We start from the raw sequence: 25,032 nt of genomic DNA on the forward strand, positions 1-25,032 counted from the left end.
CAATTTTCTCCCTCTTTATTAGCTTTTTAGTCATCCACTGCTGGTTCCTAAAAAATTCCCAATCCCCTAGCCTACCATTAGTTTTCGTCGCTTTGTATGCCTTAGTTTTTGATTGGATACTCTCCTTGACCACCTTTGTTAACCATGGGAGGTTAATCATTTTCATCGAGTCCTTTCTTTTGACCGGGATAAATTTTTGCTGAGTGTTATGAAATATCTGCTTAAATGTCTGCCACTGCTCATCCACTGACCTTCCGCTTAGTCTATTTTCCCAGCCCACATTAGATAACTCTTTCTTCATACCCCTGTAATTGCCCTTATTCATGTTGAGGATACTGGTTTGAGACCCAAGTTGCTCACCTTCAAACTGAATTTGAAATTCTACCGTGCTGTGATCGCTACTCCCTAGAGGATCGTTAACTACAATACCTCTTATTAATCCCACCTCATTGCACATTACAAGATCTGAAATAGCCTGTTCCCCGGTAGGTTCTGCAATGTATTGCTCTAAGAAACAACCCCTGATGCACTCTACAAATTCATCTTCCATGTTACCCCTGCCAATCTGATTTGTCCAGCTAATATGCAGATTAAAATCACCCATGACAATTGTAGTGCCCTCCTTACTTGTCTCCATTATTTCCCAATTTATACTTTGCCCTACAGTGAGGCAACTCCTCGGAGGCCTATAGACGACTCCCACCCGTGACTTCTTCCCCTTGCTATTCCTTATTTCCACCCAAACTGATTCCACATCACGATCTATTGAACTTATATCACTATTCACCACCACACTGATACCTTCCTTTATTAACAAAACTACCCCATCTTCTTTTCCTTTTTGCCTATTTTTCCAGAACATCGAATACCCTTGAATATTGAGTTCCCAACCTGCGACCACGACTCTGTAATAGCTATCAAGCCATATTCATTTATTTCTATTTGTGCCGTCAACTCATCCATCTTGTTAAAAATGCTGCATGCATTCAGATAAAGAGCCTTAAGCTTTGACTTTTTACTATTATTACTCATTCTAGTTCTAATTTCTGCTGCACTCTTCTGCTTATACTTTCTGCACCTTCCTGTCACATTTTGATTATCGTTCACCTCTTCACTACCCTGCACCTCTGCTTTCTTGTTTCTTTTTGATTTTTTAAACTTTCCTTCAATTGAACCCTCCCCCCCCACCCCACCCAACTAATTAGTTTAAAGTCCTATCTACAGCCCTATTTATACGATTCGCCAGGACACTGGTACACTGGTCCCAGCATGGTTCAAATGAAGCCCGTCCCAATGGAACAGCTCTCTCCTTCCCCAGTACTGGTGCCAGTGCCCCATGAATTGGAGCCCATTTCTCTCACGCCAATCTTTGAGCCACGCATTTACCTCTCTAATCTTATTTACATTACGTTAATTTGCCCATGGCTCAGGTAGTAATCCAGAGATTATTACCTTTGTGATTCTGCTTTTTAATTTAGCCCCGAGCTGTTCGTAGTCCCTCAGCGGAACCTCTTTCCTAGCCCTACCTATGTCATTGGGACCTATGTGGACCACGACAATAGGATCCTTCCCCTTCTATTCCAAGTTCCTCTCCAGCCCAGAAGAGATGTCCTTAGCCTTGGCACCAGGTAGGCAACACAACATTCAGGACTCTCTTGTCTCTGCTGCAGAGAACAGTATCTATTCCCCTAATTATGCTATCCCCTATTATTATTTCATTTCTCTTTTCTCCCCCAACTTGAATGGCACTCTGTACCGTGGTGCTGTGGTCAGTTTGCTCATCCTCCCTGCAGTCTTTGCCCTCATCCACACTGGAAGCAAGAACCTCATACCTATTGGACAAGGGCACTGGCTGAGGCTCCTCCAAAGCTAAATTCTGGATCCTCATACCTGCCTCACTCACAGTCACACCCTCTTGTACCTGACCACGATCCAAATTTGAAGTAATTAATCTAAGTGGTGTGACTGTCTCCTGAAACACAGTGTCCAGGTAACTCTCCCCCTCCCTGATGTGTCACAGTATCTGCAGCTCGGACTCCAGCTCATCAAGTCTGAGCTGAAGTTCCTCAAGCAGCCAACAGCTCTTTTCTTGTGCAATAACCTATCATGTGGCAACTTATCAAATGTCTTCTGGAAATCCAAATACAGCACATCACTAAATTGAAGAACACCAACTGGGGAACCCTGTGCTGGCAGGTAAAAAAGTCCTCTCTGATTGCTGGAAGCAAGTCACAATTCAGCAAAGCCACAGTCAAAAAGGAAACAGGACAAATCCTTTCAACTAACCTGCAGAACCAAGAATCTCTAAACCAACCGCTCAACTACCAAAGTCAGCGGTACTGGAGTCACCCTAACCTAACGGCTGCAATGTTTCGCCATCTACTCCTCACAGACAAGCCAAAAGTCTGATTCATATGTCATTTTTAACTTTCATTTTTTGGACTCAATTTCTCACTTCTAACCTGTGTATGTATATGTGTGTTGCATTTTTATTTTTTTCCCCTCGCGTTTAGTAACTAATAAACTCATTCTTTCTTTTACTCAAGACAGCCTGGATAAATTGGCTCCTTTTAAAGCATAAGTACATTTGGACTGGGAAAAGGTATCCACGAGGGAAGGGATACTTTTTAAATTAACCTTATTGCGACCAACCGAGGGGTTGAATAAAGAGAGGGAGCCAGTTCATTGTCCTCACCCAGGAGCATTTCAATTTGGGGTACCTCATCTGAGATCATAACAAATTGGGAGAACCTCGCCTGGGGACTAGTCATTAAACTGTCTAGCATACATCACATCATAAAAAGATTACTACTTGTTCAAATACAGCAACTTCATGACATGCATTGCATTTGAATAATGAGATAGATAGCAAAATGTTGTTCCCCATGTAGCTAATAGTGAAGCAGTGTAATTAGGACAGCAATCTTTGGATTTTTGCATTAAACCGCATATCTGGACATATAGAGATGATCTAAAATAGGGCATAAGAGGGGCAAAAAGACAGTATGAGTATTGTGAGCATAAAGACGGGACCCAGAAGCGTTTTATAAACACATAAATAATAGAAGGGTAATCAAAAGAAGGCTGTGGTCAATAAAGTAATGCTAATTTCTTTAATGGTTAGGCCACAGCAGGAGTATTGTGTTCAATCTGGGCATTATGTTTTAACAAGAATGTTAAGACCTTACAGATGCTGCAGAGGAGATTTAGTAGAATGGTACCATGAATGTTGGAGTTATGTGAAGAGATTGGAGAAACTGAGGTTGTTCTTAGAGCAGAAAAGGTAAAGGGGAAGTTTGATAAAGGTATTCAAAATCATGAATGGTTTTAGTAAACTAAATAAGGAGAAACTTAGTGGCAGAAGGCTCAATACAAGAGGGAACAGATTTAAGGTGGTTAAAAAAGGACCAGAGGCAACAAAAGGAGAACATTTTTAAACAGCGAGTTGTGCTTTGGAACGCACTCCCTGAAAGGGTGGTGGAAGCAAACCTCATCACAATGTTCAAAGGAGAACTGATAAATACTTGAAGAGAAATATTTACAAAACAATAGGGAAAGAACAGGGAAGTGGCAGTGCACGAAAGGGCCAGCAGAGGCACACTGAGTCAAGTGGTCCCCTTACCTGCTGTATCATTCTTTGATCCTATGATCTGCATTTTGTCTGCAGATGCTGAATCACTAAAGCATAAATGACAGTGAGCACCATTAGTCTCACCATTATTTTGACAAGAAAATATGCTCAATGAGTTAGAATTTCACAGACCAAATGAATTAGAGGCCATTTCAGCTGATTCACATACTTTTTGTTAGTTCAGATTTTGAAGAGTTACACTTGAAAGTCTACTGTAAAACACATGTCTGAGCTTGAGCTAAATATGTTTTGCTTCTGCTCAATAACAGTACCTTTCAACGCCTTGGCACCTATATTTTGAGAAAATTTTAAGTTTCCTTTATTTTGGCCCAATATCCACTTAAAAAAACAAAACAGGCATGAAATTAGGCTCAATAGAACCCATTTGTTGACACTACAAGAACCCTAACAATTCCAAAGTGACATTTACAGCGTGTGTGCACAGTTTTGGGGCAGGTCACCCTGGATGCCATATCGGTGAGGGTCACTGCACACATGCAGTGGATAGCCACAGGAATATGCAGAGCGGGAAGATCATGAAGTAAGTAAGTGTCAACAGTGGTTTGACACTAGCAAAGTCATTTTGGTGTTCAAGACTCCAGCTAATACCTCCTGTTAACCTTGCATGGCTGAACACATGCATTCAGCAGTAGGAAGCACCCACCACCAGCACTATTTAAAGGGATCATCAACTACTTGCAGGTTAGTTGCTGGTTGATTTCTTCCACCAGTGACTTCAATTCAACATGTTTGCTGATTTCTATAGTTGTTTAAAATTGCAAAAATCTACAAGGAGTGGTGTGGCAGGTACTGAAAGAGTTTTTGATGACTTCTGCACAATCCAGTTTCTACCACACAAGGTTACACTCATAGATTTTCCCAATACAGCGTGACTTGGAGAATGAACAGAGTCCACGGTGAACACGACAGGCTGCTGGAAGAGGGAGGAAAAGGGGTGAGGAGTAGCAAAAAGAACAGTTCTCAACAGGAGGCTGTATCCATTGAGTGAGCAATTCTCTGACCTGAACCTCACGTCTGCACTTTGGTAAAGATGTCCTCACTGAATTCTACCAACTGCTGCAGTCTCAACTACAGCCTCAGAGCAGGACAAAGACTGCAATGCCAGTGGTTGTGAAGGTGACTGTTTTGATTATCTTATATGTGTCTGGTTCCTGTCAGGTTGGAGCTGGGGATATTTGCACTATTCCACAGCTTGCTGTCCACTGTTCCATAAGGGATTGTGACTGCGACTCTCTATTCAATGACAGCTAACAATATTTTCACTGTCTTTTGCCAAAGACAAGCAACCAGAGCAAACATGCAGCTTTAATAGTGCTTCCAGGCTCCATGACCTCTACTGCCAAGGATGAACAGCAAGGTCATTGGAACATCATCACCTCCACTTTCCTTTTGAAGTCACACATCATCCTAACTTGGACATATATCATCATTCCTTCATTGTCACTGGATCAATTTCCTAGAATTCACTACCAAAGACCACAGTGGGGCTGCAGCTATTCAGGAAGGCAGTCCACCACCCCTTCTCAGGACAACTGGGGTTGGACAGTAAATGCAGCTATGCCAATTTTGCCACATTCCTTGCACAAATTGGAAAAGTTTTTTTCTCGTTTAAAATACTTCAGATGCATAACTTCAAGACAGGAAAATGCTTTCAAAATAACATTTTTTATTATTTTAGTAACTTTGGGCGCAATGGCACAGTGCATGAAACATACTGCCCTTTCATAGGAAAAGGCATCTGGTGAGAGAAAAGTTCCCCTTCTTGCTAACTATCCACCTTCTGTTATAAATATCTATAGTATGATTTGCATTAAACTAGTTTTGCCTAGTATGGATTTCCTGAACCTCTATTCAGAAGCAGATCCATTTATCTTTATCACACTGGACATTTATGAACTGATGCAGTCAATAATTTATTTCCGCCCTCTGTCAACAGCACTAAACAGCATATCCTCTCAGTGGACAAATGGGTTGCATATGTCTTCAGACCCTCTAGTGTCAGTGGGTTATTTTTATGTTACACATACACAGGAAGAAGACTGAAATAGATAAAATTGAGGAAACCACACGAACATTTAGGTAACAGATTTCAATACTGGTCTCACATTTGCAGAATTATTTGAAAACAATTGAACATTGTACCTGTCAGTGGCTTCGCTGAGGCATTGTAAGCAGAATTTCCGAGTTTGTAAATGAGACCCCTTGTAAGAAGAAAACCAGAACATTTTGAAAGCAACAAATAGTTAAAAACAAATCTACAGAATTGGAGTTTCAGGACATTGATCATTCTTCAGAACATTCTGATGACACGTCATTCAGCTGGAACATTAACTCCCTTTCCCTCTCCACAGATGCTGCCTGACCTGCTGAGTACCTCCAGTATTTTCTGTTTTTATTTCAGATTTCCAGTATCTGCTATAGTTTGCTTTTATTCCACAGGCTTGGAACTTACACACATGAAGGGTATGTATCATGTAATGATGATATGTAAATGAGAATACACATTGTGTTAAAAATAACAAATATATTTTCATGGGACAGGAATATGGAGCAAAACCAGATACGATACTTAATCAAAAACAAAAATAAAAATACCTGGAAAAACTCAGCCGGTCTGACAGCGTCTGCGGAGAGGAATACAGTTAACGTTTCAAATCCGTATGACTCTTCAACTGAACTAAGGAAAAATGGAAGAGAGGTGAAATATAAGCTGGTTTAAGGTGGGGTGGGACAGGTAGAGCTGGATAGAGGGCCAATGATAGGTGGAGATTGCCAAAAGATGTCATAGACAAAAGGACAAAAAGGTGTTGACGGTGGTGATATTATCTAAGAAATGTGCTAATAGGTGACATTAAGGGTAGAAAGCAGGATGAGCATGGAACAGATAGCCCTAGTGGGGGTGGGGTGGGGGGAAGGGATCAAAATAGGCTAAAAGGTAGAGATAAAACAATGCATGGAAATACATTTACTAATAATGGAAATAGGTGGGAAAAGAAAAATATATATAAATAATTGGAAAAAAAGGGGATCGGAAAGGGGGTGGGGATGGAGGAGAGAGTTCATGATCTAAAGTTGTCGAACTCAATACTCAGTCTGGAAGGCTGTAAAGTGCCTAGTCGGAAGATGAGGTGCTGTTCCCCCAGTTTGCCTTGAGCTTCACTGGAACATTGCAGCAGGCCAAGGATGGACATGTGGGCATGAGAGCAAGGTGATGTGTTGAAATGGCAAGCGACTGGGAGGTCTGGGTCATGCTTGCAGACAGACCGAAGGAGTTCCACAAAGCGGTCACCCAGCCTGCGTCTGGTCTCTCCAATGTAGAGGAAATCGCATTGGGAGCAGCAAATGCAGTAGACTAAAATGAGGGAAGTGCAAGTGAAATGGTGCTTCACTTGAAAAGAGTGTTTGGGCCCTTGGATGGTGAAGAGGGGGGAAGTAAAGGGGCAGGTGTTGCACCTTCTGCGGTTGCATGGGAAGGTGCCGTAGGAGGATGTTGAGATGTAGAGGGTGATGGAGGATTGGACCAGGGTGTCACGGAGGGAATGATCCCTGTGGAATGCCACCAGGGGGGGTGAAGGGAAGATGTGTTTGGTGGTGGCATCATGCTGGAGTTGGCAGAAATGGCGGAGGATGATCCTTTGAATGTGGAGGCTGGTGGCGTGATAAGTGAGGACAAGGGGGGCCCTATCATGTTTCTGGGAGGGAGAAGAAGGTGTGAGGGCGGATGCGCGGGAGACCGGCCGGAGACAGTTGAGGGCTCTGTCAACCACCGTGGGTGGAAAACCTCAGATAAGGAAGAAGGAAGACATGTCAGAGGAACTGTTTTTGGAAAGTGGCATCATCAAAACAGATGCGACGGAGACGAAGGAACTGAGAGAATGGGATGGAGTCCTTACAGGAAGCGGGGTGTGAGGAGCTGTAGTCAAGGTAGCTGTGGGAGCCGGTAGGCTTGTAATGAATATTGGTGGACAGTCTATCACCAGAAATTGAGACAGAGAGGTCAAGGAAGGGAATGGAAGTGTCAGAGATGAATCATGTGAAAATGATGGAGGGGTGGAAATTGGAAGCAAAATTAATAAATTTTTCCGGGTCCAGATGAGAGCATGAAGCAGCACCAAAGCAGTCATCAACATACCAGAGAAAGAGTTGTGGGAAGGGGCCGGAGAAGGACTGGAACAAGGAATGTTCCACATACCCCATAAAGAGACAGGCATAACTGGGGCGCCTGTGGGTACCCGTAGCCACACCTTTTATTTGGAGGAAGTGAGACGAGTTTAAGGAGAAATTGTTCAGTGAGAGAGCAAGTTCAGCCAGATGGAGGAGAGTAGTGGTAGATGGGGATTGTTCGGGCCTCTGTTCAAGGAAGAAGCGGAGAGCCCTCAGACAATCCTGGTGGGGGATGAAGGTGTAGAGAGATTGGACGTCTATGGTGAGGAGGAGGCGGTTGGGGCCAGGGAACTGGAAATTGTTGATATGATGTAGGGTGTCAGAGGAATCACGGATGTAGGTGGGAAGGGACTGGACAAGGGGAGAGAGAATGGAGTCAAGATAGCAAGAATTGAGCTCCATGGGGCAGGAACAGGCTGACACGATCGGTCTGCCAGGACAGTCCTGTTTGTGGATTTTGGGTAGGAGGTAGAAGCGGGACGTCCGAGGTTGGGAGACTATGAGGTTGGAAGCTGTGGAAGGAAGATCTCCAGAGGAGATGAGGTCAGTAACAGTCCTGGGAACAATGGCTTGATGTTCAGTGGTGGGTCAAGGTCCAGGGGGAGGTAGGAGGAAGTGTCTGCGAGTTGACGCTCAGCCTCTGCGAGGTAGAGGTCAGTGTGCCAGACAACAACAGCACCACCCTTGTCAGCAGGTTTGATGACAATGTCAAGGTTGGACCTGAGAGAACGGAGTACAGTAAGTTCAGAGAGAGACAGGTTAGAGTGGGTGAGAGAAATTGAGACGACTGATGTCACGCCGACAATTCTCAATGAAAAACTCAAGAGAAGGTAAGAATCCAGAGAGAGGGGTCCAGGTGGAGGAGAATATTAGAGGTGGGCAAAAGGATCCATTGAACGGGGAGAGGACTCCTGCCCAAAGAAGTGAGCACGGAGACGAAGGCGGCGGAAGAAGAGTTCAACATCGTGCCGAGCCCGAAATTCATTGAGATGAAACTAACTCATAAAAACAAAAAACTACTGCAGATGCTGGAAATCCAAAACAAAAACAGAATTACCTGGAAAAACTCAGCAGGTCTGGCAGCATCGCTGAAGGGTCATGAGGACTCAAAACGTCAACTCTTTTCTTCTCCGCCGATGCTGCCAGACCTGCTGAGTTTTTCCAGGTAATTCTGTTTTTGTTATGAAACTAAGTCCTTTGCTGAGCACTGAACGTTCAGCATCAGAGAGGGGAAGGTCAGGGGGTATGGTGAATACACGACCGGGGCTGGGATTGGAAGACGGGATGGGGACAGAGGGATGGGCAGGGGTGGAGGGTCCTGGATGGGCATTGATGTTGATGAGTTGTTGGAGCTTGTGTTCCTTTGCACCTGAAAGAAAGGGACAAAGTTTCTTGTTGAGGCGTCGGATGAGACGAAGAATAAAATGAAACTGGGGGCAAGGACAGCTTAGAAATAGGGTGCGTTGGTGCTGCTGGAGGGAGAGGTCGAGTGTGTTCATATGGTGGCACATGGCACTGAGTGTGGATTTCAGGATGCGACAGGAACAGCAGTCCGAGGAGCGTTGTATGTCCTGGAGATACATGTAATCTTAGGTGGGTTCGAAACATGAGGGATGGAACTTCAGTTGAAATCCACGTGGGGTAAGTCGGAGACGAAGACAGTCACTGAGGAAGGAAATATGGCTGTGAAAGCAAGTTTTAGTAAACACCTTGTCAAACACCAGCAGGTTGGTCAGGGATGGTCTGATGGCTCTCCGCTTCTTCCTCGAACAGAGGCCCGAACAATCCCCATCCGCCACTACTCTCCTCCGTTTGGCTGAACTTGTTCTCTCACTGAACAATTTATCCTTAAACTCCTCTCACTTCCTCCAAATAAAAGGTGTGGCTATGGGTACCCGCACGCGCCCCAGTTATGCCTGTCTTTTTATGGGGTATGTGGAAGATTCCTTGTTCCAGTCCTACTCCGGCCCCCTCCCACAACTCTTTCCCCAGTACATTGATGACTGCTTTGGTGCTGTTTCATGCTCTCGTCTGGACCTGGAAAAATTTATTAATTTTGCTTCCAATTTCCACCTTGTCCCAGCAGATCGATCGTGTCAGCCTGTTCCTGCCCCACGGAACTCATTTCTTGCTATCTTGACTCCATTCTCTCTCCCCTTGTCCAGTCCCTTCCCACCTACATCAGTGATTCCTCTGGCACCCTACATCATATCAACAATTTCCAGTTCCCTGGCCCCAACCGCCTCCTCTTCATCATGGACGTCCAATCCTTCTACACCTCCATCCCCCACCGGGATGGTCTGAGGGCTCTCCGCTTCTTCCTCGAACAGAGGCCCGAACAATCTCCATCCACCACTAATCTCCTCCGTCTGGCTGAACTTGTTCTCTCACTGAACAATTTCTCCTTTAACTCCTCTCACTTCCTCTAAATAAAAGGTATGGCTATGGGTACCCACATGCGCCCCAGTTATGCCTGTCTCTTTATGAGGTATGTGGAACATTCCTTGTTCCAGTCCTACTCCAGCCCCCTCTCACAACTCTTTCTCCAGTACATCAATGACTGCTTTGGCGCTGCTTCATGCTCTCGTCTGGACCTGGAAAAATTTATTAATTTTGCTTCCAATTTTCACCCCTCCATCATTTTCACATGGTCCATCTCTGACACTTCCCTTCCCTTCCTTGATCTCTCTGTCTCAATTTCTGGTGATAGACTGTCCACCAATATTCATTACAAGCCTACCGACTCCCACAGCTACCTTGACTACATCTCCTCACACCCCGCTTCCCGTAAGGGCTCCATCCCATTCTCTCAGTTCCTTCGCCTCCATCGCATCTGTTCTGATGATGCCACTTTCCAAAAACAGTTCCTCTGACATGTCTTCCTTCTTCCTTAATCTAGGTTTTCCACCTACAGTGGTTGACAGGGCCCTGAACCGTGTCCGGCCCGTCTCCCGCGCATCCGCCCTCACACCTTCCTCTCCCTCCCACAACCATGATAGGGTCCCCCTTGTCCTCGTTTATCACCCCACCAGCCTCCACATTCAAAGGATCATCCTCCGCCATTTCTGCCAACTCCAGCATGATGCCACCACTGAACACATCTTCCCTTCATTCCCCCCTGGTGGCAATACGCAGGGTTCGTTCCCTCTGGGACACCCTGGTCCACTCCTCTATCATCCTCAACCCCCTCCCTCGGCACCTTCCCATGCAACCGCAGAAGGTGCAACACCTGCCCCTTTACTTCCCCCCTCTCACTGTCCAAGGGTCCAAACACTCCTTTCAAGTGAAGCAGCATTTCACTTGCACTTCCCTCAATTTAGTCTACTGCATTCGCTGCTCCCAATGCGGTTTCCTCTACATTGGAGACACCAAACACAGGCTGGGTGACCGCTTTGCGGAACACCTTCGGTCTGTCTGCAAGCATGACCCAGACCTCCCTGTTGCTTGCCATTTCAACACGCTACCGTGCTCTCATGCCCACATGTCCATCCTTGGTCTGCTGCAATGTTCCAGTGAAGCTCAAGGCAAACTGGAGGAACAGCACCTCATCTTCCGACGAGGCACTTTACAGCCTTCTGGACTGAATATTGAGAACTTTAGATCATGAACTCTCTCCTCCATCCCCACCCACTTTCCAATCCCCCTTTTTTCCAATAATTTATATATATTTTTCTTTTCCCACCTATTTCCATTATTTTTAAATGTATTTCCATGCATTGTTTTATCTCTACCTTTTAGCCTATTTTGATCCCTTCCCCCCAACCCACCCCCACTAGGGCTATCTGTACCTTGCTCATCCTGCTTTCTACCCTTAATGTCACCTAATAGCACATTTCTTAGCTAATATCACCTCTTTGTCCTTTTGTCTATGACATCTTTTGGCAATCTCCACCTATCATTGGCCCTCTATCCAGCTCTACCTGTCCCACTCCCTCTTAAACTAGCTTATATTTCACCTCTCTTCTATTTTTCCTTAGTTCTGTTGAAGAATCATACGGACTCGAAACGTTAACTGTATTCCTCTCCACAGATGCTGTCAGACCTGCTGAGTTTTTCCAGGTATTTTTATTTTTGTTTTTGTTTTGGATTTCCAGCATCCGCAGTTTTTTGCTTTTACGATACTTAATCAAATGCTTATGTGTCATCTTATTGTGTAAAACAATCAAGGCAATTGTTTGTTAGCATATAAGTTTCCTGTTCCTTTGCCTGGGAACAGCAAGAACAGGAAAATCAGATGAAGAGCAGAACATACCCCTAATGGAGGGATATTTAAACCAATGGATAGGAAACTAAATGGGTTCTCTTCCAGGCATGCTGTTCTCCCTGCTTGATTTCCCTGTTTATGCTGTACTCAGGCAATTCTATAGGTCCAGACTCAGGAGCAGGAAGGTCTGCCTATATAAATCTCCTGACACTCAAAGCACTCGCGACCACATGTGAAGCATTGTGCCCAGTTTTGTTCACAGAAATAAAGAGACAGACAGTGTAATGGAAAATAGGGGGGGGGGGGGGGTGGAATAAGGCAGGTTCTAGGTCTTAAATCATTGAGCTATGAAGAGATGCTCACTCAACTAAAGAAACTAAGGATGAACTTGACCATGAAGTTTTAAAATCATGAGGAGAATCAGTAGGGTGAATGTAAGTATATAGTGGAGAAGCAGGGGGTATGATAATAAGATAAAGCTCCGGAAATTAAACAATCTAAGGAGCAACTTCACAGTTGGTTGTGGTTGAATGGAATAGACTGCGTCTTTCACAGTGAATACTGACTCAGTTGAAGCATACAAAAGAAAACAAACAAAAAAAAAATTCCTCATTTACATGAAGCAGGCAAATACAGGGCTGGCACCACACAAGGAGGTAGATGAAACTAGCCTTCAATGAAAATCGAAACAATGAGGTAAATTAGTTAGGATGAAGGCTGCATTTATTTTAAAATTCTGGCTTATGTAATTTGCAGCTAAAGTGCTTTTAGGTAAATGCTTTAAATTGCAGCACTGCGTATTTGTTCAATCTTGGTTTTTATTCTTTTGAATTGCATATGGTCAGATGGTCCATTGCACTCTGGGATATTTTTTGAGAGCACCATAGTGAATCTACCGTGAAGGTACAGGTAAGGATCATTTAAAATGCTTTTTTTAAATGCATCTTTTATTACAAAGGGAGTTTTAGAACATAGGATAGTGGTAGAGCTTCTTGAGTCTTACTGCCGTTCATGTGATCATGATTGATCTGCTACCTAACTTTACAACCCCGCCTTTGCCCCATACCCTTTACTGCCTTTGGATAATAAAAACCTATCAACAATCTCAGATTTAAAATTTACAACTGATCTAGCATCAAGCCATTTTTAGAAGAGAGTTCTAAACCTTTTCCATCCTTTGTATGTAGAAGTCTTTCCTAATTTCATTCTTGAAATTTGATTCTAATTTTTAGAATATGTCCCCAGATCCAAGAGTCTCCAATTAACAGAGATAACTTCTGTCTAACTAGCCTATCTGTTCCTCTCAATATATTTAAATTTCTAAACTCCAGGAATACAACCCTAGTATGTGTAATTTCTCCTCATAATTTAACCTTGGGAGTCCAGGTATCATTGTGATAAACCTACACTGCACTCCCTCCAAGGCCAATATATCCTTCCTAAAGTGTGATGTTCAGAACTGCTCACAGTGCTCCAGGTGTGGTCTAATCAGGGCTGTGTAAAGCTGCAGCATAACTTCTATCCTCTTGTATGCTAGTCCTCCAGGTGTAAAGATCAACATTCCAATAGCATTTTGATTATTTCCTGTACCTGTTCATGGCATTTGAATGATCTGTGTACCTGGACCCCCTGAAGTCTCTTTGGACGTCCACTATTTCTACCTGTTTACAATTTAGAAAGTGCCTTGTTCTATCCTTTATCGGTCCAAAGTAGATTATCTCACATTTGTCTCCATTGAAATCTATTTACCACAGTTTTGCTTATTCACTTAATCTATATCTCTTTGTACTTTTATGCTTATATCCATGCTTTTTACATTGCCACCTAACTTTGTTAGCAAATTTGGATATGTGGATTTAAGAACATAAGATATAGGAGCAGGAGTAGGCTATTCAGCACCTCGAACCTGCTCCACCATTCAATAAGATCATGGCTAATCTGATGTGCCTTAACTCCACTTTCCCGTCTGTCCACGATAACCCTTGACTCCCTTGTCAATCAAAAATCTGTCTAACCCAGTCTTATATATGTATATATTTAATGACCCAGCCTCCACTGCTCGCTGGGGGAGAGCATTCCAAACACTAATAACTCTCTGAGAGAAGAAATTCCTCTTCATCTCCAACTTAAATGGGAGACCTTTTATTTGAAACTGTGGCCCTAGGTCTAGATTCAGGGGGCCCACATTGTTCATGACCAACCTCTTTCTTTTAATATAATTGTAAACAAAGGTGTTGATTTTGATATCCTTTAAAGTTTCTTTTCATACTCTCCGTTTGTAACATTTACTCTCTGTTTTCTCACCCTTTGTTGTTCTTTGTATTTTTCTCATTTGCCTTTTTTTTTGCAATTTTATATGCTTTTTCCTTTAGTTTTATGTTGTTGCCTATTTCTTGAATCATCCATAGCTGTTTTTTGGACAAGTACAGCTTTCGCCCAATGGGGTACAAACTGCTTCATTATCACATTAAATACTTTTTTGAACACCTCTCACGGATCTATTGTCAATTTATCCATTAACAAACTTGGCCAATTTACTGCAGACAATCTTTGCCTCATTGTTGGCCTCACCTAAATTTAGAATCTTAGTAGCTGATTTTTTAAATATACCCATTCGAACACTATATTGAATTTGATAAACTTATGGTCACTATTAGGCAAATGCCCATGTACTGTTAGGCTGCCAACTAAATCTGGCTCATTACTCATTACTGAATCTAACATGGCATTTCCCCTATTGGTTCTAGGGCACTTAAGAATTTCACTATGTTTCTGATGTGTGCTAGTCTGCTTGTCCCAACCTATACGAAAGTTAAAATTCCTCATTTAAACCACTCTGCATTTACTACATATCTAAACTCTGCATTTATGCAATCTACCACTTCACAGCTGCCACCCAGAAGGGCTACACACAACTCCCGCTACATCTTAAATCCTTTCTATTTCTTAATTCTATCTATAAAGTCTCTACTGCCTGCTTATCTCTCGTTATACCTTCTCTTATCATTGAAGTGATTTCATCCTTAATCACTAAGGACTCTCCTTCCTCTCTGGCATTTTCTGTAACCTTCCTGTAGACCTTATGATTGGGTATATTTAGTTCCAAGTCCTGACCATCTTGCAGCCATATTTCAGTAATGGGCATCACGTTAGCCCCTCCAACTTGAATTTGTGCCTGAAAATCATTCAATTGGTCCCTTATACTCCAGGCCTTTGTATAAAAAGCATTTATTTGGGCTACACACTCTAGTCTGTCCTTCAGCTCTAATGTCTTACTCGTATGTTCTATATTTCTCTCCCCTTGTTTAACGACTTTACATCCTTTAGTTTTCCCTTTAACTAGAGTACCTAAAGCACAATCTCTGACTGTTACTCTGCTCTCTTTTTCACTTGTTTTTGAATATTAATACTTTTCAACCTATGTGCCCATTTCTCCCACCGTACTTACTAGTTTTAATTCCATGTGACTGTGCTATTTATCTTTTCTGTTTGGACTCTGGTGCAGCCTGGTTGAAGTGGAACCTAGTACAACAGTACAGTTCCTTCCTGTCTCAATACCAGTGTCAGTGTCCCATGAAATGGAACGCCTCTCAATCATACCACTCCTTCAGCCATATATTCAGCTCTCTAATCTTCTTATCCTTACAACAATTAGCTTGCGGTGCAAGTAAGAATCCAAAACTTATATCCTGTTATTTAATTTATCTTCTAGTTCCTGGTACTCTCCAAACAGGACTTCTTGCCTTCCCTTCTCTGTTGTTGCCCCAACATGGACCAAAACAATCAAATCCTTCATCTCTCAATCCAATATCCATTCAAACCAGATGCTACCTGTCTTCCTAATTAGTGAATCCCAACATAACTACGAAATTGCACTTCCCCTCCTCCTTCCCACATTGGAAAGCCTTTTGCTCTAAAGTGCATGGTCTGCATTTTGGCTGTCTTTCCAATAGTCCTTACCCTTATCCTTACAGGTAGCAAGAACATTATACCTATTAGATAGGATCAGCTCCTGTAGATCTTACCTAGGTTCTCCTTACACTGCACACTCTTGGTCACACCATCACCATTTTGAACCTCTATGATTTGTAACCAGAGTCTGAAGGAAAACGTCAAGATACTGCCACCCTTATGTGTTGGACTGGTTCCAACTTGCATTCCAGCTCATTGTCTCTGAGGTGGAGACTTTTGAGACAGAGATATCTGGCTGAATTTTTGCTGCTAGGCCACAGGTCCCGGTGTTGGGACAAGAAGTGAGAGCTGGATCTGCTTGGGCAGGATCAGCCAGCCATATGCAACCTTAGAACCATAGAACCATAGAACACTACAGCACAGAAAACAGGCCATTCGGCCCTTCTAGTCTGTGCCAAAATATTATTCCGCTAGTCCCATTGACCTGCACTTAGTCCATAATCCTCCAGACCTCTCCCATCCATGTATCTATCTAATTTATTCTTAAAACTTAAGAGTGAGCCCGCATTTACCACATCAGATGGTAGCTCGTTCCACACTCTCACCACTCTCTGAGTGAAGAAGTTCCCCCTAATGTTCCCCCTAAACCTTTCCCCTTTCACCCTAAAGCCATGTCCTCTCGTGTTTATTTCTCCTAATCTAAGTGGAAAGAGCCTACTCGCATTTACTCTGTCTATACCCCTCACAATTTTGTAAACTTCTATCAAATCTCCCCTCATTCTTCTACGCTCCAAGGAATAAAGTCCTAACCTGTTTAATCTTTCCCTGTAACTCAACTCCTTAAGACCCGGCAACATTCTAGTAAATCTTCTCTGCACTTTCTCAATCTTACTGATATCCTTCCTGTAGTTAGGTGACCAGAACTGCACACAATACTCCAAAATTGGCCTTACCAATGTCTTATACAACCTCACCATAACATCCCAACTCCTATACTCAATACTTTGATTTATGATGGCCAGTATGCCAAAAGCTTTCTTTACAACCTTGACACCACTTTCAGGGAATTATGTATCTGATCTCCCAGATCCCTTTGTTCCTCTGCACTCCTCAGTGCCCTACCATTTACTATGTAGTCTTCTGGAAGCTGGCCAATTAACAGCAGGGAGGTATGGGGGCCAACCACTGAGAGAGCAGAGGTGGGCAGAGCTGGCACAGGTGGCATCAGGTCACACTGCAGAAGGCACTGGTGCCATATTTAATTACTAGTGCCAGCACTGATTGCAATGGACACTGTCTGAAAACCTGGAGAGAATGGCAGAAATCAGATCCTGGGTGGCCCCATAGTTCAGTGATGCCTCACTGCAGGCTCTCCTCCAGTCCGTAAGGGCAAGGTGGGAGGTCCTCTTCCCCAGGAATAGGAGGAGGAAACCAGCCCCCCTGACCAAGCAAGATTTGACAGAGATTGCAGAGGAGGTCAGCAGCCCTGGGGTCACTCCAAGAACCTGGACCCAGTGCCGCAAACATGTTGACTTTATTCAAGGCAAGATGAGTACTCATAGGAACATGGGACTTAAGAGCAGGAATAGGCCATTTGGCCCTTCAAGCCTGCTCTGCCATTCAATAAGATCATGGCCGATCTGGTTGCCACCTTCCTATCTGCACCCCATAACCCTTGACTCCCTTATCTATCAAAAACCTATCTATCTCAGGCTTGAATAAATTTAAAGACCCAGACTCCACCACTTTCCGGGGAAGAAAATTCCACAGACTAACGACCCTTTGAGAGAAAACATTTCTCCTCATCTCTGTCTTAAAAGGGAGGCCTCTTATTATTAAACTATGTTACCTAGTTTTAGTCTCCCCACAAGAGAAAACATCGTCCAGGCTTCCTTTCTATCAAGTACCCTCAAGATCTTATATTTTTCAATAAGATCACCTCTCATTCATCTAAACTCCAATGGGTATAGGCCAATCTGTTCAACCTTTCTTCATAGCATAAGCCCCTCATTCCCAGAAATAAGTCAAGGGAACCTTCTCTGAACTGCTTCTAAAGCAGTTTATATCTTTTTCCAAATAAGGAGACCAAAACTGTACACAGAACTCCAGATGTGGTCTCACCAAGGCCCTGTACAGCTGCAGTAAAACGTCCCTACTTTTATATTCCATTCCCCTTGCAATAAACGCCAACATTCCATTTGCCTTCCTAATCACTTGCTTTGCCTGCATACTAACTTTTTGTGATTCATGTACCAGGACACCCAGATCCTTCTGAACCACTGGGTTCTGCAATCCTTCTCCATTTAAGTAGTATACTGCTTTTCTATTCTCCCTGCCAAAGTGGAGAAGTTCACATTTATCCACAATATACTCCATATGCCAAAATTTTGGCCACTTACTTAACATGTCTTGCAGACTCGCTACCTCATCTTCACAACTTACTTTCCTACCTATCTCGGTATTGTTTGCAAATTTAGCTATCATACATTCGGTTGCTTCATCCAAGTAATTGTTTGCAAAAAGTTGAGGACCTAGCACTGATCCCTGTGGCACTCTACTAGTTACAGCTTGCCAATCTGAAAAAGACCCATTCACCCCTACTCTCTGCTTCCTGTTAGCTTATCAATCTTTTATCCATGATAATATGTTATGCCACACCTCTTCTCTTTGGGTCTTGTGTGTGGTAATGTGAGAGGGTCCATTTGGTGAAGAGATAGTGACCATCCAGTCTGTAGAAATGGGGTCAGGCTATATCATATCCTGTCAGAAATATGACTGCATTTCAGTGAGAGGCGCCCATCCGTCAGCGGACACCCACAAGCTCCCTCACGAGTGACTGATTGAAAGAGGCATTTGTGTGCCCCAAACATGAACTGCTAGGCTGCCATGATGTGCATAAGCATTGTGCTTGTGTTGATGGAGCAACTAACAGTGTTCATCATTAAGCTTGCAGGAGAAAGCCCACAAAATAAAGGAAAGGACCAAGACTGGAGGGGGGTTCCATTCCTGTCCATCCTGACACCCATAGAGGAGGAAGCCTTAAAACTGACAGAGCAGCACAGCAGCCACCCCATTGTTGAATGTGAATCTGGTGTGCAAACCCAAGAATGTGAGTGGCCAAGTGCTCAGGCACAAGGGAGCCTCTGACACACATGAGGCACAGTTCACCATTGGACACATGGAACTCCACAGTAGCAGGAGTTGGAAGGATGCAATATGAAGCCCATAACCCTTATTTCTATCCATTTTCTCATGCAGGCCAGGCCAACAAGAGGAGAGCTGGAGAGACCAGGGGACCACTGTTCACCTCTGAGAGCATACGATCATACAAATTAGGAGCAGGAGTAGGCCACTCAGCCACTCAGCCCCTCGAGCCTGCTCTGCCATTCAATAAGATCATGGCTGATCTAAATGTAACCTCAGCCCCACATTCCTGCCTACCCCCGATAACCTTTCACCCCATTGTTAATCAAGAATCTATCTAGCTCTGCCTCAAAAATATTCAATGACTCTGCTTCCACCGCCTTTTGAGGAAGAGAGTTTCAAAGGCTCACAACCCTCTGAGAGAAAAAAATTCTCCTCAACTCTGTCTTAAATGAGCGACCCCTTATTTTTAAACAGTGACCCCTAGTTCTAGATTTTCCCATGGAAGGAACCTCTCCACATCCACCCTGTCAAGACCTCTCAGGATCCTAAAGGTTTCAATTAAATCACCTCTTATTATTCTAAATTCCAGTGGATACAAACCTAACCTGTCCAGCCTTTCCTCATAAGGCAACCTGGTATTAGTCTAGTAAACCATCTCTGAACTGCTTCGAACATATTTACATCTTTCTTTAAATAAGGAGACCAGTACTGTATACAATACTCCAGATGTGGTCTCACTAATGCCCTGTACAACTGAAGCATAGACTCACTACTTTTGTAATCAACTCCCCTCACAATATATAACATTGTATTAGCTTTCCTACTTACCTGCTATACCTGCATACTACCTTTTGTGATTCATGCACTAGGACACCCGGATCCCTCTGAATCTCAGAGCTCTGCAAACTCTCACTATTTAGATAATAAGCTTTTTTATTCTTCCAGCCAAAATTAACAATTTCAAATTTCCCCACATTATGCTCCATTTGCCAGATCTTTGCCCATTCACTTAACCTATCTATGTCACTCTGTAGCTTCCATACGCCTTCTTCACAATTTACGTTCCTACCTATCTTTGTGTTGTCAGCAAATTTAGGAACCATTCCTTCAGCCCCTTCATCCAAGTCATTTATATAAATTGTAAAAAGTTGAGGCCTAGCACGGATCCTGTGACACACCACTCATCACATCCTGCCACCTGAAAAAAGACCCATTTGTGCCAACTCTCTGCTTCCTGTTAGCTAACCAATCTTCTATCCTTGCTGATATGTTACCGCCTACACAATGAACCTTTGATTTCTGCAATAATCTTTGACATGGCACGTTATCAAGTTCCTTCCATAAATCTAAGTACAGTACATCCATCGATTCCCATTTATCCACAGCACATGTGACCCCTCCAAAAAACTCCAATAAATTGCTTAAACATGATTTCCTTTTTACAAAACCATGTTGACTCTGCCTGACTGCCTTGAATTTTTCTAAGTGCCCTGCTTTATCTTTATAATCTTATCTTTATTATCTTTAATAATAGCTTCTAACATTTTCCCTATGACAGATGTTTGGCTAACTGGCCTATAGTTTCCTACTTTCTGTCTCCCTCCCTTTTTGAATAAAGGAGTTATATTTGCTATTTTCCAATCTAATAGGACCTTCCCCAAATCTAGGGAATTTTGGAAAATTAAAACCAATGTACCAACTATCTCTCTAGCCACTTATTTCAAGACCTTAGGGTGAAATTCATCTGGATCTGGGGATTTGCCAGCCCGCAGCCCCCACAATTTGCTCAATGCCACTTCCCTGGCGATTGAAATTTTCAATTTCCTCCTTCTCTTCCATTTCCTGATTTACAGCTATTTCTGGGATGTTACTTGTGTCCTCTATAGTAAAGACCAAAGCAAAATACCTGTTTAATTCATCCACCATCTCCCGACTTTCCATTATCAATTTGCAGACGCACTCTCTCTATGGCCAAAGCTCAGTTCATTAACTCTTTTCTTATTTAAATATCTATAGTGTTATGACACAGCAGTTGGTAAAGGCTGAGTTACTTAAAATCCCAGAGGGAAACTTTAAACAACTGTCATAACCTATTTTTTCAATTGGTATGTTTGAGGTGCAGCTCTAAATTCAGAAATGAAACCACCAAGCTCGAGAGGGTTTTCATATAAATTAAATTAAACATTTATTAATTTACCATAATACCTTTTGAACAAATCTCCAAATTAATCACTCCTAAAATCTTCACCAAGGCTACAACAACCCATAGACTTTAAACAGACACCAAGCAAAACACATCTTATCTTATGAATTCAAAATGAGGTCCTTTGCAATTTGGTTTCTTTGCACTATTGTAGGCTTACAGGCAACTTAGGTCTTCTGTACCGCTGACTCTCACACACAAAACTCTTTTCTGTAAATACCTAACCTTCCCTTTGAATGCAAATTCCTATTGTATCACCATGCCTTTTGAACTCCACCTCTTCTAACAATAAAACCCCTTTCATAGTACCAATTTTATTAGTAATATAAACACATTGCTTGGTGTCTCCTAGCCAGGTGCAAGGTTTCACCCGCAGTCTTTGAATGGTTTATTCAACAAAGTGCAAATGTACCCTCTACCTTACTGTTTAACATCTCAAAACTACTATTCATCAAAGCACGCAGACCAGTTGGCTTTAATCCAATTAAGACACACACATTCACACCCACAGACACAGACCATACTACAAGTCCAATTTAAAATAATTTCCAATAACATTATATTCATTAATATCTTCATGACAATAGAAACTCTTACTATCCATCTTTATATTACTAGCTAGCTTTCTCTCATACCCTGATTTCTCCTTCCTTATTAATCTTTTTATCACTCTTTGCTGTTCTTTATATTCTTTCCAATCTTCTGACCTGCCGCCCATCTTTGCATAATTATATGTTTTTTCTTTATGTTTGATACTATCTTTAACTCTTTTAGTTAACCGCAGATGGTGGGCCCTCCCCCTAGCATTTTTCTTTCTCATTGGAATGTGTATATTGTGTATATTCTGTATATTCTGAAATATTCCTTTAAATGTCTGCTACTGAACTTATATTGATATATTCCTTAACCTCATTTGCCAGTTCACTTTAGCTAGCTCTGCTTTCGTGCCTCCATAATTGCCCTTATTTAAGTTTAAAATACTAGTCTTGGACACACTCGTTGCTCCCTATAAAATTCAATCATATTATAATTGCTGCTATGTGGGGGTGCCTTCACTAGGAGGTTATTAGTTAATCCTATCTCATTGCTCACTACCAGGTCCAGTATAACCTGCTTTCTGGTTCGCTCCAGAACGTGCTGTTCTGAAAGACTATCCTGAAAACATTCTATGAACTCCTCATCTACGCTATATTTGCCCATCTGATTTTTCCAGGCTATATGTAGATTAAATTCCCCCATGATTATTGCTGTACCTTTCTGACAAGCTCCCATTATCACTTCTCCAAACTCTGTCCTAATGTGTGGTTACAATTAGGGGGCCTGTACACCACTCCCACAAGTGACTTATCATTCCTCATCTCAACCCAAACTGCTTCTACGTCCTGGTTTCCCGAACTTAGGTCATCCCTCTCTAATGTGCTAATACCATCATTAAATAATAGAGACACCCCTCCACATTGTCCTAACTTTCTGTCCTTCCTAAATGTCACAAACCCTACAACATTCAGGTCCCAATCTATGTCATCCTGTAACCATCCTGTTATGGCTATCAGATCGTACTTATTTATTTCTATTTGTGCTATCAGTTCATCTGTTTTGTTTTGAATGCTACAAGCGTTTAGATACAGAGCCTTTAGTTTTGTCCTTCTATTATTTTTGTAGTGTCTAGCCTTATCTGCTGATTTACTCTTAGATTTGTACTCTCTGTCCCTTCCTGTCACAGTCTGTTTATCATTTCCAGTGTTAATACCCATCTCTCTTGCCTTGTCTCTACTCTGGTTTACCACATCTTCCCAAATTTGATCCCTTTCCTCTCTACTTCCCTAGTTAGCTGGCTCGTGAGGACACCAGCCCCAGCATGGTTCAGGTGTAGACCGTCCCAATGGTACAGATCCCACTTTCCCCAATACTCACGCCAGTGCCCCACAAACCGGAACCCACTTCCACCATACCAGTCTTTGAGATACACATTCACTTCTCTAATCTTATTTGTCCAATGTCAATTTGCACGTGGCTCAGGTAATAATCCAGAAATTATTACCTTTGAGGCTCTGCTTCTTAAGTTGGTGCCTAGATCGTCATACTGACTTTGCAGAGCCTCCTTCCTCATCCTGCCTATGTCGTTGGTACCTACATGGACCATGACCACTGGATCCTCCCCCTCCCTCTGCAAGCTGCCTTCCAGCCCTGAGCAGATGGCCCGAACCCTGACACTGGGCAGGCACAAAGCCACCTGGACTCACAATCTTTGCTACAGAGAATAGTGTCAATCCCCCTCACTATGCTGTCCCCTACTACCACTACATTCCATTTTGCTCCCCCCATTTGGATGGCTTCCTGTACCACAGTGCCATGGTCAGTTTGCTCATCCACACTGCAGCCCCCACTCTCATCCAAACTAGCTGAGAGAACCACAAACTGTTGGACAATTGCAGAGGCTCACACTCCTGCACTCCTGCCCTCTGGGTCCCCTTACCTGCCTCATTCATAGTCATACCCTCCTGTCCCTGGCCACTGACCAAATCAGAAGACCCTATCCTAAGCGGTGTGACTGCCTCTTGGTATAAAGAATCCAGGTAACTTTTCCCCTCCCTGGTGTGTCGCAGAGTCTGCAGCTCAGCCTCCAGCTCAATGACTCTGAGCCGAAGTTCGTCAAGCCGTCTGCCCTGAATCTCAGTGTTATCCAGGAGCTCCAACATGCTGCAGCCTTGACACATCACCTGCTCTGCCATCTTTAATGTGTTTTAAATAATTACTTAATTGAACTAATCACTTATTTATGTTGCTTTCTTACATATTTTATTAACTTTACCTTCAAATTGTGTACTATTTTAAAACTTAGGAATAGAATAGAATTTACCTAATTACCAGATACTCACCAAACAGCTAGCCCCTGTCCCTAGTAGAGCAAGAACCAGTTTCTATGGGGTGAGAAAGCTAAAAAGGGCAAATAAACAACTCCTTCTCCTCCTTCACCGAACTCCCCTCTCACCAAAGTCCAAGTCTTCACTTAGTTATTCGGCTGCACTCCGGAGGAGGGAGCTTCGGAGATGCACTGTCACATCATTCCTCGTACCATCCACTAGCGCAGATACTCTCACAGCTTCTGCAGGCTGTGACAGCCAAGGCAACTAACAGTGGGAGGACTGTCAGAGGCTAGGCAAATGCTGAGCCCCAGGCTGATGATGTCCCTCTGGAGTTATCGTGCATCACAGCAAATGCTGCAGATGCAGGTGCAGTGTGTGGGAAAGCAACAGCCGACAATGAGAGGCTGTGCACACCCATGTGCGGTTGATGGAGGAATCCATCCAAGCCATGAGTGCTGCCATGTCTCTGGTGTGTGCGCACTTGGCTTCCTCCATGGAGAGACTGGTCACCCATGAAGGACAAGATCCAGCAGACCCACTCAGTGAGTGCTGGAGATGCACTCAGACCTGCATGCCAACACTTTGCCTATGGACTTTGTACGGCAATCGCTGGGCAAGAGGGGGAGGAGGCACTGAGAGTCTCCACCAGGTCCTTGTACTTATCAGGTTAGGATAGAGGTACAAGTGTACCTTGCGAGAGAGGAGGAGTGATTGCCTTCTGCATCTGGGGACTCCTCTCAGAGTGCACCTGCTGTCGATTTCAGCTTCTCAGCCCCTCCGCCAATAACAACAACACCTGAAGTAGCCATGATGACAGAGGAGGAGTCTGCCCCCATGGAGAAGCCCCTCAGCATGCCTGGGCCCTCCAGGCCTCAGGAAGCAG

Source organism: Cetorhinus maximus, chromosome 11 (assembly GCF_964194155.1).
Source record: "Cetorhinus maximus chromosome 11, sCetMax3.hap1.1, whole genome shotgun sequence".
NCBI classification, from domain to species: Eukaryota; Metazoa; Chordata; class Chondrichthyes; order Lamniformes; family Cetorhinidae; genus Cetorhinus; species Cetorhinus maximus.